The sequence below is a fragment of the Panthera uncia genome (assembly GCF_023721935.1).
Source record: "Panthera uncia isolate 11264 chromosome B2 unlocalized genomic scaffold, Puncia_PCG_1.0 HiC_scaffold_25, whole genome shotgun sequence".
In the NCBI taxonomy this organism is placed as follows: Eukaryota; Metazoa; Chordata; class Mammalia; order Carnivora; family Felidae; genus Panthera; species Panthera uncia.
The window spans coordinates 2,434,649-2,454,452 of NW_026057581.1; the positions used below are offsets into that span (position 1 = coordinate 2,434,649).

At 47.3% G+C, this 19,804-nt stretch overlaps 2 protein-coding genes and 3 non-coding genes across 5 annotated transcripts in view; 4 read left to right on the forward strand and 1 right to left on the reverse strand.

Moving 5' to 3' along the window:
- The window catches only part of LOC125939373 (uncharacterized), a 561,003-nt gene that overhangs the window by 197,784 nt on the left and 343,415 nt on the right, over positions 1-19,804 (reverse strand). The window lies entirely within an intron of this gene.
- The window catches only part of LOC125908488 (basic salivary proline-rich protein 3-like), an 89,472-nt gene that overhangs the window by 47,523 nt on the left and 22,145 nt on the right, over positions 1-19,804 (forward strand). The gene's annotated exons all lie outside the window — the stretch shown is intronic.
- On the forward strand, positions 1,279-1,384 carry TRNAL-CAA (transfer RNA leucine (anticodon CAA)). Its single transcript has 2 exons — positions 1,279-1,316; positions 1,339-1,384. It is a non-coding gene; the product is annotated as a tRNA-Leu (tRNA).
- On the forward strand, positions 11,885-11,956 carry TRNAM-CAU (transfer RNA methionine (anticodon CAU)). The gene has a single exon. It is a non-coding gene; the product is annotated as a tRNA-Met (tRNA).
- On the forward strand, positions 13,082-13,154 carry TRNAK-UUU (transfer RNA lysine (anticodon UUU)). Its single transcript has one exon. It is a non-coding gene; the product is annotated as a tRNA-Lys (tRNA).

Sequence of the window (19,804 nt, forward strand, 5' to 3'; positions counted from 1 at the left end):
GGGTTCTGAGGACAAATGTCCTGAGAGGAGGCTGTCGGAAGCAGTGGTGAGCTAACACTGGGAGCCCAGCAGCATCGGTTCCAAGCATCGCAGACCTACCTGGATCCAATGAGATGGAACACAGCCCCCCACCCTCGGGCGGAAATGTGTCAAAATCGCATTAAAGGAAGAACCCGTGGCATGAAATCTCTCAGTAGGGCCATCTTTGGAAAATACCATCGGTCACAGGCGTTCTTACGGCTGCACTCAGAAGCCTCTACTATTTCAGATTTCACGTATCCAATTTCCCCTGAACTGGTAAGGAAAAAATCGGTAAAATACAATATAACAAAGAGGTGTCAGGAAACGTACTATCCACGAGTTCATGACATATTGACTGTGCTGTGAGGAATCCATCTATGAAAGACAGTTGGATTATGGCATCTTTTCTGCTGCATTTCCATATGACGGGGCATTCAAAATAATATCTACTTTCAAGTATCTCCGATATTTTAAACCTGTATGCAGAAGTTTTCATTCCACAGAAAATATATACGTAGACTTCAAACCGGTATAGGCCCAGTGCAAAAATTCAACATATGCATATATTAAGATATGCACTTAATTTCCCATACTGTTGTCGTTGCCGTGCCGAAACATAATCACATTAAAAAGAGTCAACTCTACAAATAATAACCCACCTTTTAAAAAAGGTATTTCCCACGCAGCTTTAGAGTCATAGATGAAGAAATCACAGGTTTAAAAGTCATGTCTCACAAATTTAAGTGTGCTGTATGGATCTAGACCCTTGCGGTCTGATTACAGGAACCTGTCGATCCTCCTATTTATCGGAATTTTAAAGTGCTCCTCTCTTTCACGGCTTAGTCCTAGAACGGTAGTTGCACCAAGGTTACTTCTTTTCCTTCTTGGCTATTTCATTTTCACCGTCAGCTGGTGTTTTTCCAGCCACCGAAGGCAAACATGTTTCAGACTAGCTGCTGCCGCCCAAGGTGGGTCACTTTTACTGAAAAGCACCCGAGAGCCGTGGAGAAAGGAGGGGCAGGACTGTCCTGCAGCGCCCAAGCGACCCCGCAGGGCGGAAGGCAGCGCTGGTGAGTGATCCGGGAAGCGAGATGAAAGGTTAAGGGCGGCTCGGGCGCCGTACCCCCCCCGCGGTCGCGTCTCTGGGTTCCCAACCCGCGCCTCGCCCAGTCCCTCCGCGAGACGCCGCGGGCGCTGAGCCCCGGGGCACAGGCGGAAGCACCCAAGTAGCAGATTTGGCAGGGGTCGCGCCGCGGTGTCAGGATGGCCGAGTGGTCTAAGGCGCCAGACTCAAGCTTCCGCTTCCCGCTCTGGGACTTCTGGTCTCCGCATGGAGGCGTGGGTTCGAATCCCACTTCTGACACTTCCGTTTTGTTCCCATCTCCGTGGATTCAAAATTCTCCCTCGTAACCGCCTGCGACTAAGTAACCGGCCACAAAAGAGTACGGGGGTGTTTTCACGGACATTTGGACGCAACCCCTTCCCTTTTCCCAGAAACTGGAACCGCGTGCGCGGGTGGGCGAGTCATCCACAGGCGGGAGGGGCTTTTACTGACGAGAGAACTATGGACCCGCGTGCGGAAAAGCACCTGTTCCAAAGTTCCGTCCCAAAGTCTGCAGTGCCGCCTGTGAACTCTGAGAGCGAAAACCTTTAAGTCAGCAGTCGCGGAGAAGTGGCCCCGCTGTGCAAACACACTAACAGTAAGAGCTCCCTCTGAGATTTTATCTCAGGGTTATGTGATTTATGTGATTCATTTTTTTGAAGGTAAAAAAAAAAAATGCATTCTATGAAGTTCTGCGTAGGCTAACATCTTGGTCTGAAACTTCAGATCTTAGATGTTTGCAGCTTTGCTATTGAATACGAGTTTGTCCCCCTGTTACTGAATTACTATCCAGCAACTTCTCCGGCAGGGATGTGTCTCGGTGGGATTCCAGCTCAGCTCCACCGCTGGCCTTGCCTAGGAAAGTCATTGTAGTAGTTTTTTTTCTGTGTTCGAAATAGAGATATATCTGACACACAATATTGTGTAAGCTCAATATCGTGTAACACTTAAGGTGTACAACAGAGTTCTTAGCTGGCGACGTAATTATCATTTCTTCTAGTGCTGACAACAATCAGCATCTCGGTTCTTGACAAGTTTAATGTTCATAACACAGTTTTGTTGTTTATAATCACTGTGCTGTCTTTTAGGGTTCCGGGACTCATTTATCTACTAGTTGCAAATATACGCCCTAGAGTATCTCTCCCACCCACCCCCACCCCCAGCTCCTGGATTCCACCACTCCACTCTCTGCTGACACAATTTTGTTTTTAATTCCACATATCTCCTATATGTAGTATTTGTCTTTCTCTCTCTGACTCATGTCACTTAGCATAATATACTCAGGGTCTATCCATGTTGATTCAAATGGCAGAATTTCCCTTTTTTCTCCTGGCTGAATACTCTTCTATTATATACGTATAGATATATGTCTCCCACATCGTGATCCATTCATGCATTGACAGACAAAGGTCACTTCCATATCTGGGCCATTATGCATAATACTGCACTAAACATGGGAGTGCCTATGTCTCTTCAATGCTGTTTTTATTTCCTTTGAATAAATACCCAGAAGTGGCATTTCTGTGGCATATGAGAGTTCTATTTTTATTTATTTCTTTTTTTGAGGAAACTCCACCCTGTTTCCGGCAGCGGCTGTCCCCGTTTGCACCCCCACCAGCAGTGAGCCGGGGCCCCCTTTTCTCCACATCCTTCCTTCAACAGCCTCTTCCTGAGGCTGGCTATTCTAACAGGTGTGAGGTGATATCTCATTGTGGGTTGGATTCGCATTTCCCTGACAGCTAGTGATGTTGAGAACCTTTCCTTTTGCCTGTTGTCCATTCGGACGTCGTCTTTGGGCAAATGTCTATTTAGTTCCTCCGCCCATTTTTAAATCAGATCGGTTGCTACTTTGTTATTAAGTTGTATGAATTCTTTACAAACTTTGAATATTAACCCCTTACCCAATACATGGTTTGCAAAATTTTCCTCCCATTCTGAGTGAGCCCTGGGACCAAAGGGTGGTGATGAGTCAGGCAAGAACCAAAACGAGCACTGTCAGGAGTGGGATCCACGCGGAGACCAGAAGCCCCAGGGCGGGAAGCAGGTGCTTGAGTCTGGCGCCTTAGACCACTCGGCCATCCTGACGAACCGTGCACCGTTGGGGGGTAAGGACCATTAATGACCGAGCCCTTCCGTGCAGGAAGGGGGCGGGGCTCTGTTTCCAGAAGGCACGGGGGCGAAGCACCCGCAAACCCGAAGGCACAAGCGGACGAGCGGTGCGGGGAGTTGCGCGCTGGCGGCGGGGTGAAGGCGCGCGTCCCGGGGGCCTGCCTGCAGGCCCCGTCTAGGGCGTGGGGTGCGGCTGCAGGTGCTACCGGAGCCGGGGTGCGCCCGCCGTGCCTCGGGGGCTTCCCTGGACGGTCACGGACCCTCCCGCGCCTTCATCTGCACGAGCTTTTCCGCGGGGAGCCGGCCCCGGGGCGCAGCGGTGTTTTCGCGTCTCACCGGCTCCGGCCAGGGCGCGCGGGGGCCTTGAACGTCCCTGCGCGGCCCTCGGGTTCCCTCCCCAGGGTCCCCCGGCGCCACCTCCTGGCTCCCCTCTCCTCTCCCCTTCCATTCCTTCGGCCTGCAGGGCGAGAAGGGATGTGATGCGGGGCGCGCCTCATCATAGGGCGCAGAATGAGAGAAGTAGGAGGGCACGGACGACTGGCTTCACCATCTCTCCTGAGTTGAAAAAGACGTTGTCTTTCAAATCCCTCCTGCCTCGACCAATGTTCTCTTTTCCTGCTGCCCCATAGGAGCGTTCTTGGTCAGTTCCCCCAGTTAATGGCCTGCAGAAACCTGTCGTTTCCCACGAGGACCCCCGAAACATGCAGGCCCCGACTGGCAGACAGCTGTGCCAGGATCCTAGTCTGTGCGCACGGCCGTGGGGGGCCGTGTGTGTGTGGGGGGGGGTGGGGATAGTTGTCTGGTTTGGGTTGGTGTCGGTCTTCACAGAGAGCACCCCAAATACTGTCTCCAAGGCAACGCAAAGTAGTAGAAAACGTGAAGGTCTTGAATCAGATGTGTGTGCCTGAAGCCCCGTGACTCACAAAAGTGTGGTGTGGGATCGCTTTGCATGAATCGGGCCATCTGTGAACGTGTCCTCCATCCCTACATTTAGGGAACAAGTGCCCCCTCGAGATCCTCCAGGGATTAAGGAGACTTCATGTAGGCCTCCCCCCCACCCCACCCCAGCAAACCATGTGACAAGTGGCTGCTGCTCAAGACCCCGGCCACCTTCACTTTTCTATTGGCTAACGTGGCTGGTGTAGCAACAACTCCAATCCCCTGCTCCATTGCCCTTTCTGAACTGTGGTGTTCTATCTTCCAAACACTTAGAAAATGTGCTGCCAGTCCTCCTTTCTGCCAATGAACTTGTTTTCAGACTTCGCCTGCCCACCTTGGGCGGCGTGCTCTCTCAAGATGCCCTTGACATCTCAGTCAGGACTTCTTCCTCCTTCTCTCTTGGCAACTCTCCCAATATATTGGTGCTATCAATCAGATGAAAAGGCAAGGCCTTGGGGTGCCAGGCTGGCTCAGTCGGTAGAGCCTGTGACTCTTGATCTTGAGGTTGTGGGTTTGAGCCCGATGTTGGGTGTGGAGGTTACTTGGCAAATAAAGTCTTTTTTTTAAAACCCTGAAAACTTGACTTCTAAACATATCATATGAACACAATGTCAAAGGTTTCCTATGTCTCACTAGTTAATGAGTAAACACTTAGAAATGTTTCAAAGGAGAATGGGAAGAACAGACCACACACGATCAGAAAGGCTGAAGTCAATTTGCTAACAGGTGCAAAACTGGTTAATATCCTATAGCACACTAAAGCTCAGTGTTTGGGGTCCTCTCTTCTCCTGGACAGAATTGTATTCCAAGCATGCAAAATCCTTTGCAGTGATGTAGACAAGAAGCACTTGCAAAATTATTTGTTTTAATAAGTTAACCTCTACCACCATAGAGTTCTAAAATAGCCTCATGAATAAAAGTCAGTCCAAGGTGCCCATTCCTATAAAACTGGATAATTCCCAGAGGGTCTGCTAGACCATGCCCAGCACTTCACTAAGGCAAGGACCCAATCATTTCTGTTGTCCATTTTTACGTCTCTGATGATTTTTTGACGCATGCGAAATCTTATATAAGCTGATTAACAGTAAGCTAATTAGGAGAGTGGAGAGAGAGACATGTTTGATCAGTCCACTGTGTTCTGACTCTTGTCTCAGTTTACCTATGTATAAAATGGGATATATGTATTTAATTTCAGTACTGTGGTCAGGGAGAACACTTTAAAACCTTTTATGCTTTCCTTAGTTTACATGCTCTTCAAGGGGAGCAGAATAGACCACCCCAGGGTGTGCCACTTTAGCATTTGACTCAACTGCCTGAAAAATGTAGATAGAAGGCCTGGCCCAGGAAGAGAGCAATTAGCAGAAAAGACTATAAAAAGTGTGGAACAGGGGTGGTGAGCTGGGGGGAGCTCACAGGGCCTGTTTGTTCTAAGTCCTTCCTGTGTCCCATTGTCTTTGCACCACATGACAGATATTTGTTTACCAAAAGTTTGCTCTGCCCATCTTCCTGTGAGTCATCTTCCTTCTTGTTGAAGCCCCAACCCCTGTCCCATTCCTTAGCTCAGAATGGCATATAAATCAACTTGCCCCTGAGTCTCTTGTCTTTGGGGCTCCCATATGTATGAAATTAAGTGTGTTTTCTCCTATTGATCTGTCCTATGTCAATTTAATTAACAGACCAGCCAAAAGAACCTAGAGGATAGAAGGAAAATTTTTCCTTCCCTACACTTTCCAATGGACTCGTGTGTTCCCAAAATTAATAAAAACAAATGTATTCTTCTTCTTTTGTTCTGCATCTTTTTTTTTTTCTATCCGTCCCTATTTGATTATTTAAACTATCAGATGTATGTAGTGTTGATGACGTTTTGGGGTGATGGTGGGGTGGTCCGGAGCCGACAATCAAGAAAAAACTCTTGAAGACACATCCTTGGTGCAAAAAAAGGTGATTTTATTAAAGCATGGGGACAGGACCCATGGGCAGGAACAGCTGCATGGGGTTGTGACAGGTAACTCATTATATACCCTCAGGCTGGGAGGGGGTCAGGGATAGGTTAAGTCTCTAAGGAATTTTGGAAGCAAGGTTTCTAGGACTTTGAGGGACTAGCTGTTGCTAAGGAAATGCCACTAACTGCCGTTTAATAAAACCTCAGTCATGAGACCCTTCAGATGTATACCAGGGGCCATAAGCTTGGAGTCTGATTGGCAGCATCTATCTAGGGGCAGTTGAGATAAAGGAAGTAGATTTACAGGATCCTCGAGGTTGGGATAATGTTAAGCTAAGGTTCTCTTTTGCCCCCAGCAAAGTGTCATCATCGAGGCAGCTGAGATCCTAGCGGGAGGTCACTCTACCAGTTTCAAGGAATGTTAGTGGGCTGTAGGCAGTAAGGGAATTTAATTTTTCATCTGCCTTAGTTTCCCACATCACCGTGGCCAGCACTGAAACCCCTTTCCTTTGTTCTTGGGTAGCCAGGAGTGTCCTGGGAATATCACACATATCCCACCTGGGGGCGGGGGTGTCCAGCCTGTACTTTGCCCTCAGCTTGCCCCACGCTCCCCCATCAGTGTGAAGGGAATTCAAAATCAGCATGTAATATTTGTTTCTCAACCCCAATACAATGTACAAGTCAACTGAAACAGTCAAAACCTAGCAGACCAGAGATATGGCCAAGGTCATGAAAGACTCCACGATTTGACTGATTGACGAACTAACTCCATACTGGTAGAGTAAGCAGTCAGTTAGGTTCTAACAGGATGTCTGGAGGCCAGCAGCAAGGAAGTCAGAGGCCGGTCCTGGTAACACTCCAAAACAAAGCCAGGAGAAGCCAGATGGCGCCAGACAGGCCAGAAACCCTCACCAAGTAAGGGAGAAAAGGCCCCCCAAACCCTACCCCCACCAAAAAAATCCTAGATATTCCATCCCCTAGTTAACAACTGTCAGTAAAAGCTAGACACCCAGCCCCTGACGGCGGCTCTCCCCTGAGCTCACTCACTCTCACATCTCTAGTGTGCTCCCACTTTAATGAACTTCCTACTTGCACCCCTCAACTGTTGTGTCCGGTCTGTCCTTGAATGCTTTCTTGTGACAAGACTGAGAGCCTTCGGGGACGTCCTGGGTATGGGTTCCCCAGTGTACCCGGGACCACTTTCAGCCCAACCATGCCAACTGCAGCCCCAACAGAAAGACAGGGACTTAACCTTGCACAGACTCGACCTTGCAAATGGACACCACTCTACTATTCCAGCCCCGGGAAGACACGTTCTTCCTGTCCACCCCCACCCCCACCCCAACCCAGCCAATGAGAAGCCACCATGCTTCAACTTCCGGTTTGCTCCAACAAACCTTTGGTTTGGAACTGCCTTCCCAGCTCACCCCTTTTCTGCTTAAAAAAGCACATTTCTCCTTTGTTCCCTGGACTTGCCTATGGTTTTGCCAGATTGCAATTCTCTTTTATTCCCAAATAAACCCATCTTTCGCTGGTAAAAATAATAGGCAGTTTTTGTTTTTAAGGTTAATAGGCTAATTCAATACTGAGACAATAAATATCTTTATTGATTTAAAAGGTCTTTACAGAATAATTGTTCAACACTTACTTTATGTGTCACTAGAAAATAAGCTCTCTGAAGACAAAAGTTTAGTTTCTTATTCTCACTGCTTAGAACTGTGTCTGGCATATAGTAGTGAAAAGATAAGTTTCAATAAAAGTAAAGCCGTAACTCATACAGATATAAGAACCACCGTACGTTAAAGGCTTTATTTAACTCATAATACAGGAATCCAGCAGATTTTATCAGTTTAAAGGAGAATCCAAAGAGTAGGTATATTTATAGCTCAGGAATACTGAAATAAATGTGAAAATGTGACCCCGCCTTTTGGCACAGCGGGGAAGGGAAGTCATCTGAACCTCTACCGTCCAAGACAGAGTTTGTATGTCTATGGACAAGAATTATTTTCCATTGCTCCCAGCTATCCACAATTGCCAAATTGTCGAGTGAATCAGAATTAGATAACCCAGAGGGGATTCTTTGACAGAATGCGGTTTTCCGTTTTCCGTTGACTCAAGACATTTTCCCCTATTATACTTATTGAATGTTTGTTGATTAAAACAAGACTGCAGTATCTGCCCCTCCCTCACTTGTGCTGTCTCTGTCTCTCTCAACATAAATAAAAAACTTTAAAAAAAAACCAATTACCACGATGAAATATAAATAATACCTCCAGTGCCAAAGAAAGTTTGCTTTATGGTAATTGGAGGCAAAATTTCACTGGCTTGTAATTCTACTATTCTTCCTTTCATTATCTTGTCTTTTTGTTGCATAAAATTACATTAACATACATCCTATTTTACTTTTAGCTTTTAATATGTAATTTTCTGGAGATTACATTTTTTTCTTTCTTTTAAGAGGCATCGTGCTATCTTCTTATGCTAACAGAAAGAATACCTACTTTGAAATATTTTAATCTAGGATCTGTCGACTAACATTAAACCGTCACTGGCTGGTTCTACAATCAAAGCACAGCTGTTCTCTTTCTTGTTTGAACCTTTTAATCTGTTTTCCATGCCTCTTTATTAGTCTTTCATATTTTCCACCTCTTAAATTCTGTCATACTGCTTCCGGAATATTCACTTAGATTTAGTCTAGTTTTTCTCTCTTTATTTGCATATTTCTGTTTACCCTTAGAGTGTTGAGTATGATTTTTAAAAGCACAGTTCTTAACTTTCACGTAGTCAAATTTGTCAACCTCTGTCTTCACCGTTGAGTTATATTTTGTCTTCACTCTGGAACGAAATTCACTTCGAGGTCAGTTCTGTACACTTCCATGTAGATGGCCACATTAAAAAAAAAAAAAAAATCTACCGCGGGTGGTGATTACACAGCCTTCAGCAGTGGGATTTCAAAATGAAGACTCCACAATCTCCCCTTGAAAACACCAGGCTCCCCCGTTGAAAATTCAGCTCCCGACTTTCCAAAAGTGAGAGCAAGATAGCAAAGAAGGCCGTGGAGAGGCCAGGAAAGAGAACGGGAGCCCTGGGAAACTGGGGGAGATGGACCAGCTACATAGTTTACGGGACCCAATGACAAAGGAAAATGGGGACCCCTGGCTCAAAGAGCGGGAGAAACGTGCTGTTAAAATTACTAAAATATACCCGCATCGGGGTGGGCTAGAGGCTCACTCCCACCAAGACTCCCACCCAGCGTCCCCTGGTAACGCCAGCTGTGAGACTACAACCTTTCCCCCCAGATCTCCTAGGGAGCTTACTGCTGGAGAGGGGGTCCGGAAGGGGAGTGGGAAGGGCAAATTGGCACAAAACCATCTCTGGGAGGGAAGAGCCAGAAGAGCCCAGGCTTCAACGAAAGCCCCAGCCTCAACACACTCCGTGCCCCATGAGCCTCACAAAACATATTTAAAGGGAAATAGCATCTGCAAAACATATTTATTTAAAGGGAAACAGCATCTGCAGAGCATAAACCCCAAGACAGAGCCCTTCTAAGCGTGGGTTTGGGGGTGACAGTGACTGCATAGGTTCAGGCCCATAAATCCGGCCCTCTTGGGAATCACATACCATATTCAGAACCTTGAGAGAAATAATAGCTGAATCGCTCTGGGGGTGAAGTATCAGCTGCGGTTCTAGCGGCTTCCAGCTGGAGCTGAACTGTGATTGTGACTTGGGCCTTCTCAATCAGACCTTTCTAAGTAACTGAATAGAAACTGGCAGACAGTTCTGAAGCTGACGATGAGGCAGTAAGGAGTGGGCGATAGAAACGGTTCCTTAAGAAGCCTGAAGTATCTATCCTCTTTCCGCCGTCTTGGAACCTGTGGAGGCCTGCTAGGAACTGGACTCCTGAAACGACAAATACGTCTGGAAGGCTGTGATCCAAAGCCATTTTTGCTGGCTGCAGGCGAGGTCTCCGGAACCAGAGGGAGCACACAGCTCTTCTTAAAATTGAAGGTGTTTACGCTCGAGATGAAACTGAATTCTATCTAGGCAAGAGATGTGCTTATGTGTACAAAGCAAAGAACAACACAGTGACTCCCTGTGGCAAACCGAATAAAACCAGAGTAATCTGGGGAAAAGTGACTCATGCTCATGGAAACAGTGGCATGGTTTGTGCCAAATTCCGAAGCAACTTTCCTGCTAAAGCCATTGGCCACAAAATCCGTGTGATGCTGTACCCCTCAAGGATTTAAACTAACTGAAAAGTAAATAAATAAAGGTGGAGATTTGTTGTCTTGTATTTTTGTTTTAAAAAAAAAGAAGGCTGAAGTATTGATAACTTGCCTTTGTAAAAATCCTCTTACAAATGTGACCTCTCCCCAGGAGAACCACAAAGTTACCTTGGCTTCCACTCAAAACAAAACGTGGGGGAAATGCTACCTCTCCAGTAGCAGGCGCCTTCTATGTTCCAGACTTTTTGTTTGTTTGTTTGTTTGTTTGTTTTGTTTTTTAACTTTGGAGCAATTCAAATCATACGTACGAATATAACACTTAACCATAAAGCTGAAAGGAGAGAAGTCTGGTTTTGAATAAGTACGCAGCAGGTGGCCACGGGCTCAGATGTGAGCGAAGATCCCAGCAAGGCAGGATCCCCTTGGGCTCTGTAGCTCCAAGGCCAAGAGCCTGGAGGAAAGACGGAAACACCTGCGCGAACTGAGAGAAGGCTTCATATACTTCTGCGGAGGAGAGTCTTTCAACGATGCTCTCGGGGCATCCCTGGAAGGTGGGAGAAAGAAGAGACGGTCGATGAGAGGGACAAGAAAGAAGAGCGAAAGGGTGTCAGGTAAGAAATGAGGACATGGAAAAGTTTGAAAACAGCTTGGCAGGAGTCTTTGTCGGGAAGAACCAGGCCTCGCTGGCAGAAACGGGTCCAGACATACCTAGAAAGCGATCCGGGCCTCGGTTTCTGCTCCAAGGTCACAACATACGTACAGACTCTCTCCCAAACACCGACTCAGTGTTGGGACCAGAGATTGGAGATTTCGTGTAGGCAGGACGTCCCGCTGCAGGGGAGGAGGGCACGGAGCCTCCTGTGAGTCCTGCGCTCGCCCCTTCCCTGCAACCCCGGTAGTGGAGGTTCTGCAAGTAGTGCTTGTGGCTCCTCCCTCTGCCCCGCCTTCTGCCCCCGACCCTCCCTCCGCTCTCGCCCCCCACCCCGGCATGCCCCGCCCCCTTCCCTCGCTCCGCCCCGCCCCCTCCCTCTGCCTTCGCTCCGCCCCCGCCTCGCGCGCCCCTCCCTCTACCCCGCCCAGCCCCCTCCCTCCCCTCCCTCCGCTCTCGCCCCGCCCCCGTCCCAGCCTGCCCTTCTCTCTGCTCTGGCCGGGTCCCCACCCCATCCTTCCCCTCCCTCTGCCCCGCCCCTCCCCTCTAGCGAGCCCAGGCTCTGCCCCACGCCCCTGCGCCCTCCTGGGTGGCGCAGGTGCAGGGCGACCTAGTTTCGGGTCCACTAGCGCGCAGGTTATGGCGCGAGAGCTCCGAGCTTTGAACCCCCCGCCAGAACTCCACGCGGGCTCCCGAGAAAGGGCTGCGGACCCTGGGTTTTCTGAGTGTGTACAAAGGCGCGGACGTGTGAGGGATTCCCTGTGGTCGCAGGTCGGAGAAGGAAATGTGCGGTGGACCCCGAGTGGAAGGCGGTAGAAGAGCCGGCGGAGAAGAGAGTGTAGACACCCGAAAAGATGTACTAATTAGTGAGAGTCTAGGCCGCTGTCGCTGCAGGTAGCAGAGTGGCGCAGCGGAAGCGTGCTGGGCCCATAACCCAGAGGTCGATGGATCGAAACCATCCTCTGCTAGCGTGTTTTTATTCAATCCGCACACTGCCCTCTCCAGCTCCAAGATCCGCACGAACACCAAGGCTGCTCGTGACAGTGACACTACTACCTTACCTTTCTTGATCTCTTTTGGATCTTGCTGGAAATTGGCCATTATCAAAAGCGTGTCTTTATTAACATTTTTGACGCTCACCCCATACTGGGAAGGGACGCGTCATCCCGTTTATGGTCCCCGCGTCTTGGCCCCTGCCGAGGTGCGACCACGTGTCGTGCACGCACGAAGACCTGCGGTGACAGAGGCCGCGCACGCGCTCGCATGCGTGCCTGGTCCGTCCCTCCCGTACACAGGACGGAGCTCAGGACCGAACGTGGAGGTAAAAACAGCAGGGCGAGGACGCAAGCGGACTCCCGAGCGTCGCTGGGGAGGGGGCGGTGCACTGGCCGGGGTTCACGTCCCTGCCGGGTCGGACGAGTGGGCGCAAGAATGGCAGAACTGGCAAAGGGGGGTCGGACAGGTGTGGGGGACACCTGGAGGGGTGGAGGGAAGGAACGTGACGGAAGGCGAGGACCGACTTGGACACTGCGGCGCGTCCCGGACAGAAGCCCGTCTGAGAAGAGGCGGCCGCGCGTTTGCCCGCTGCTCCACCCCCACAGCCCAGGAACCCCGACGCCGAAGGAAAACACTGCCGGAAGCAACGGGAATTGAACCTCTGCCCTGTGCCGCAACCTTCGTTCTTTACCCAACGTCTGGCTCTCCTAAGTTTCCTCCCATTTTCGGAAGTCGCGGGTGGAACCCGCGCTTCCTCCTCGCGGTGAGCCGTGGGGGCACCCGCGCGTCCACGCCCAGGCCGGCTCCGGGGGCTCTGCCCGCAGTCCTCTCCTGCAGGAATATTCCTTCCCACCAGAAGGATCCCCCCTGTTCCCAAGCGACTTTCCTCCCACGCCCCCTGCAGTAAATACACCCAATACTTGTGTCGCGAAGAAATGCAGCGCTCAATGCCGTCGAGCTCAGCGGCCGCGCTGAGGCCAGGGCTGTGTGAGCGGCGCAGCTGGGGGACGCCAGTGATCTCTGGAGTCACGGGCATCACTCGCACTTCTTGGAGCCCTTAGTCATTATATGCAGTGAATTAGGGCCCCTGTCGTGAAGCCTGGGTAGCTCAGTCGGTAGAGCATCAGACTTTTAATCTGAGGGTCCAGGGTTCAAGTCCCTGTTCAGGCGACCCGTCGTTGTTTTATTTCAGTTAGGCCTACATTCTCTGGAACGGGGTCTCCACAACAGCCGAAACAGACCAAGGCATATCCTTGCAAGAGTTTACGTTTTTGGTCTTTCATTAATCACATTTGTCTGTTTTCACGTTCCTTTGACACGACTCATTAATCTTGGAGCGAAGCCTGTCAGGAAGGGAAGAGAGTCTTTGCCGTCTGTCTCCGAGGTGACACAGTTTGGGACAACTCTTCCTACACGGAAAGTTTGTGGCACCTTAAGAGTGCCTGGCTGAAAAGCCATATGCGAACACATTTTGAAATGGTCTTAGCTGCTTTTTTGTCTTTACATTAAAAAGTTTCGGTTCTTATCCAGGGATTTGGATTATGGTTAAAGGCCCTGATCGTGGGCTTTTAAGTGCATGGTGTGTGTGCGTTAAACCATGGCCCTGGGAACCCAAGGTACTGAGAATTGACTGGTTTTCTAATTTTTTACGTTTTCAGCCTGACGACATGTAGTATAAATACTGCACTTAAGCTCATTGTGTTGGGTCTCTCCTTTTCTCGTTGTTATATTATTCATTTGAAATAATCAGGTTCATGCCATGTTGCATCTCTACCCTACCCTTGTTTATTTTATTATCTTTGTAGGCACAGGGACGATATCGTTCTAAAGGTCAAAACCATGCAGAGATACTCGAAGAAATGTCACTCGCCTCAGCGGTTCTTTGGTTTTCCTTCCTTCTCTCTCGGCCCACTCCCACCTTCTCTCTGTGGGCAATCAGTCCCCACTCGGCTTATCCTTCCTGTACCTTTTCCTGAACAAACAAGCGGATACACAATTTCAAAATTTCCTCTTCTTTCCTAAAGAAACTATACCACAGATGTTGATTGGCCCTTAATCTTTTCACTCACCAAAAGACCGTAGAGATCACTCTATGTCAGTTCATCGAGATCTTCCCTGGTCTTACATTGTTACAGCCGCAGAAGTACCCCGTTGGGGGAAAGTAATGCTTTATTTAACCACGTTCTTCTGTTTGGGCATTTCGGTTGTTCGCAGTTACAAATAATATGCGCACGTGTGTTTTCATTCTGTTGAAGGTAAGTTTTCAGGGGAGGTCATGAGGTTTGGGATTGTTGGGAGAAATGATGAATGCCTATGTGATCTTGTTAGATATGCCCCAATTCCCCTCCATAACGGTTATATCAATTTGTATTCCCACCAGCAATAAGTAAGACTGCCTGTTCCCCATAGCTTTGACATACCTTTTAATTTTTGTAAATCTAATAGCAGAAAAATGGCATCTCACTTTGGTGTGAATTTGCATTTCTTTATCTGTTAGAGTTCGGATATACTTTTATATGTATAAGGGACTTTAAATTTTTTTTTTAACACTTGTTTATTTTTGAGAGAGAGAGACAGAGCGCAGGTAGGGGAGGGCAGAGAGAGAGGGAGACACAGAATCTGAAGCAGGCTCCGGGCTCCCAGCTGTCAGCACAGAGCCTGACATGGGAAACCACAAACCATGAGATCATGACCTGAGCCACCCAGGAGCCCCTAAGGACTTTTTTAATATCTTAAAAAATTGCCTATTAACATCTTTTTACTATTTTACTATAAAGTTTTGGCTTTTGTTTCAATTGTTAATTGTTAATTAATTGTTCATTGTTTATCTCTCTATCTTAGACATGTTAACACAACAAGAAAACACTACATAACAGAATGGGGGGGGGGTTCATTTAAAGTAGTGATAACAGGAAGATAGAGATCCTTGCAATGAACTGAATGTTTGTACCACCCGCCCCCCAATTCATATGTTGAAATTCTATTTTTTTTTAATTTTTTTAACGATTATTTATTTTTGAGACAGAGAGAGACAGAGCATGAACGGAGGAGGGTCAGAGAGAGAGGGAGACACAGAATCTGAAACAGGCTCCAAGCTCTGAGCTGTCAGCACAGAGCCCGACGCGGGGCTCGAACTCACGGACCGCGAGATCATGACCTGAGCCGAAGTCGGATGCTTAACCGACTGAGCCACCCAGGCGCCCCCATATGTTGAAATTCTAAACCCCAGTGTGATATATTGGGATGTGGGATGTTTGGGAGGTAATTGGGTCAGGAGGGTGAAGTCCCCGTCAATGACATTAGTGACTTACAAAAGGAACCCCGGAGTGCTCTCTAGCCCTCTTTGCCCTGTGAGGATACAAGAAAACAACCCCGAGGAGGGCTCTCACCAGACCCCAGCCACACTGGCACCGCCAGTCTTGGACCTCCAACCTCTGGAACTGTGAAAAATAGATTTTTGCTGTTTATGAGCCCCTCAGTTCATGGTACTCTGTGAAACCCTTTGTCAATAAGAATGAAAACAAATACAATAAACGGTCAGTTGAAAAAGCCAGAATAATACCAACAAAATTAACAGACGAAAACACAAGGAAGAAAATGAGAAAAAATAAAGTGCAGAAAACAATGTGGTAGAAAATAGAATAAAATCAAAATCCTGAATTTCTGGAAGAAAATAACTTAAGGCAAACTAATGGCTAATTTAATCATGAGAAAAAGGAGAAAACAGACCTAAGAAACACTGAAGGGAAATCAACATCGAAAACAAAGAGATGTTGTCAACATTATAAAAATATTTTGCAAACCCCTTTGAGATATATTTGAAAACCTAGACGAAACAGATGAGTCCTAGAGAAATGCGGTTTACCAAAATCAAGACTACATCAGCAGAAAACTTAGACTATGTGCCATAAAACAGAGAACGTTATCAAGGTACTACTCCACAAAAAACCACGAGGCCCAAATGGTCTTGAGAAGAATTCTGCCAAATCTACAAACATCAGATAGTCTGAGTGCTACATAAATTATTCTAGAACATAGTACATGAAGGAATACTTTCTAATTCTTTTTATGAAGCAATTATAGCATTAATGTCTGAACCTAACAGTAAAAAAATGTACATGTGATGATCATACATGAATATCAATCTGAAAATATTGAAATTAGCAAACAGAGTCCAACACCATTCTGCCAGAGTGAGATTTAGTCCAGGAATTCAAGATTGTCCCATTTTTACGAAGTCCATTAAAGGATAAGGATATATCACATTAATAGATGTAAAGGGAAAAGCCATATGATATCTTCTGATACTGATGAAGGAGCATGTGGCAAGGTGACACCCTCCAACCTCCCCCCCAAGCCCCCACCTCTGCCCAGAGGGGTGGGCTCTTTGTGACATTCCTCAGGCTCCCCTGGTTGCCCAAGAACCAAAGAAAGGGGAAAACAAATGGTTAACTGATAGAGATCACAGTCGTGCAGAACCTGAGTCTCCATCAGTTTGTAAGTGTTTTCATGATTTACAAGAAAAAAGGCAATTTCCAGACACCTCTAGACTTAGTTTCCTGGAGCCCCAACATGCCCCTCCCCTCCACAGTGGTGTGGGGAACAAGGACAGAAGGAAATGGCAGAACTAAATTTCCTTAGAACCTGCAGCTCATTGACAAAGTCTTGAGGCAGGCAGAGTATAACATTCCTCCGGGAACCCCTACGGTCTTAATGTTCATGCTTCGCTAGAGGGAAAACCACCTTAGCTTGACAATAGCCAGGCCTCTGGTATCTTCTGAGTCCTCTTTAGCATATGAAAGTCATTTTGGAAACTTCCCTTTTACCTTCAAGTCCCCCAACTCCCAAGTGTGTAATCAGTCCCTCCTCACAACCCCAGAGCCGCTCTTCCTGCCCACAGGTCCTGTCCCCATGCCTTAATAAAACCACCTTTTTGCATAAAGACGTCTCAAGAATTCTTTCAAGGCCATCGGCTCTGGACCCCCCACCAGTCCAAAACCACATCGACACAGATACTGAAAAATTAGGTAAAATTCAACACCCGTTCCTGACTTAAAAGTTCAAGAAAATAGAAATTAATGAATACTTTCTCTGAACACACACACACACACACACACACACATCTTGAAACCAGCAGTTTAAGCAGCTTATTTAACAGGAAACCACTACGGGCATTTCCACTAAGAATACAGCTGGTCACTACTCCCACTGCTACTCAATATTGTCTACTGGCAGTATTGGGAATGCAGTTAGATGAGAAATAGCAGAGACATAAAATTTGGAAGAGGAGTAAAATGATCCCTCTTTGCAGAGGACCTGAGTACGCTTAGAAGACCCCAACATTCAACGATAAACATCAACCTACAAAAAAATTGTGGCACTCACAAATGAATAGACAAATAGATCAGTGCGGTCAAATACAAAGTCCAGAAATAAACCAAATCGCATAAGGACATTTAGTCTATGATAAAGAGTGCATTTCAAACCAGAGGCGGAAAGATAGACTTGTTGATAAATGGTTCAGGAACAACATTCCTGGAATTGAAGAGAGTCGGGGCCTTGCTCTCTGGACAAGGCTTTAGCTTCAGGGAATGTTGGGGCTGGTTTGATCTTCTATGCAGACCGCTCGCTCGAACTGTCTCCACCATCAGCAATAAGGCTGTGTCACTTCTCATCATTTGTGTGTTCGCTGGAGCTACATTTTTCACTTTTCCTTTGCATTCACAACTTGGCCGACTGTTTGGCACAAGAGGCCTAGCTTTCGGCCTGCCCTGGCTCTCAACATGCCTTTCTCGCTGAGCTTAATCACATCCAGCTTTCGATTTAAAGTGAGGTGCCCCACTCCTCCTCCCCTTGGACACTTAGAGGCCGTTGTAGGGCTATCGATCGGCCTGATTTCAATATGGTTGTGTCTTGGGGAAAAGAAAGGCCCGAGAAGAAGGAAGGGGAGAGATGGGGAAAGGCCGGTCAATGGAGCTGCCAGAATATACACAATTATCGATTAATTTCGCTCTCGTATTTGGGCACGGTTCGTGGCACCCCAAAACAGTTACAGTGGGAGCCTCAACGCTCATGGATCACAGATCACCACAACAAATATAATAATAATGAAAAAGGTTGAAATATTGTGAGAATTACCAAAGTGTGACACAAGGACACGAAGTGAGCAAATGCCTTTGGAGAAATGGTGCCAGCAAATTTGCAGGACGCAGGGTTGCCACAAGCCTACAGTTTATAAAAACAACAGTCATAAAAGCCATAAAGCAAAGCTCAAGAGAACAAAGTATGCCTATGTAACGTGTGAGTATGTTCCTAGGAGACAAAGTGTTGATTTGTCAGGTTACATAAATGTGTAACTATTGGAGGTAATGAGAACTGTTTTCCCAAAGTTGTAAAGACGTACGCCTGTCTTAGTCCCTTGTGGCTACTGTGACAATTTCCACAGACTGGGGGCTTCTAAACAACAGAAATTTATTCCTCAGTTTTAGAGCCTGGGAAGTCCAAGATCAAGGTGCTAGCAGCTTCAATTGTCTGATGAGAGAGAGCTTCCTCGAAGGAGCTCTTTGGGGTCTCCTGAAAAGGGCACTAATCCAATTCAGTAGGGACTAACTCAGGAATTAGTCACCTCTCAAAGGATCCACTTCCAAATACCATCACATTGGAGGGCAAGATTTCAACCTATGAATTTGGGGATAACCAAACATTCAACCCATAACGTCTGCCCCGTCATAATTCAACCTGAATCCGAAGGCCTGAGAACCAGGGAGCCAGAAGAAGATCCATGTTCCAGCTTTGAGCAATTAGGCAGAGGGCCGAAGTCTTTCTCTGCCCTTTTGTCCTATTTAGGCTCTCAGCGGCTTGGATGGTGCTCACCCATATTGGGGAAGGCAAATGGCTTTACCGAATCCCCTAATTCAAGTGCTAATTTCATCCAGAAACACCCTCACAGACACACCTAGAAACAATGTTTAGCCAGATATCTGATCCCGGCAAGTTCACACATGAGGTTCACCACCACAGGCTCTTTGGGCAAAGTATAAAGGGTACCGTGTATTCAAATCTTCTCCAACGGTTGTCACTTCTGTACATTTAATTTTTATCCTATCAAGTGGAAATAAGTTTGTTGAAGTAATGGCTTGCATTTTGGTATCACAGTGAGGTTGAATATCTCTACACATGTTTGGATTTATACACTTGAATTTTCTCCCCAAGTCCGGTTTACTTATTTATTTATTTGACTGCCTGTTTTTCAATTGAGTTGATGTGCTTGACTTACTAACGTATGGGAGGTCTTGGTGCATTGTTTTCTTTTTCTCTTTAGTTTCTTGCAGCTCCATTATTTGAACTGCAGTTAACCTTTCTCCGCACAACTTGTGTTTTCATTTTAAGCTATAATTCGGTTACAAGAAGCTATTAATTTCATATGCACAAACCGGTCAAAGTTGTCTTGACCCTGTAGCATTTCTGTGTCGTATTTAACCAGTGTTTCCAATCTTTGCTGCTCGAATATACATTCTCATGATGGGGGTGGATCACTCACTCACTTGTGGGTGGATCCCCATCCTCTGAATTACTCTCTACATCAGCAGGGCTCAACTCCCCAGACTGTGTTTCCCAGGCCAGCCTCCCACCTGTCTGCAGCTTAGTTGCGCTGGTGGGAGATCGGAGCCCAAAAAAAGAGGGCGGAGCCAGGTCATGTCTACCCCTCTTTCTACCGCGGCTCCATAGCCTGGAGTAGCCGCACGTTCTCCTTGCCTTCAGTTCACAGAGAACAGAGCTGGTGTGATGAGATCTTGGGTCTGGAGAATTCCAATTCCCCT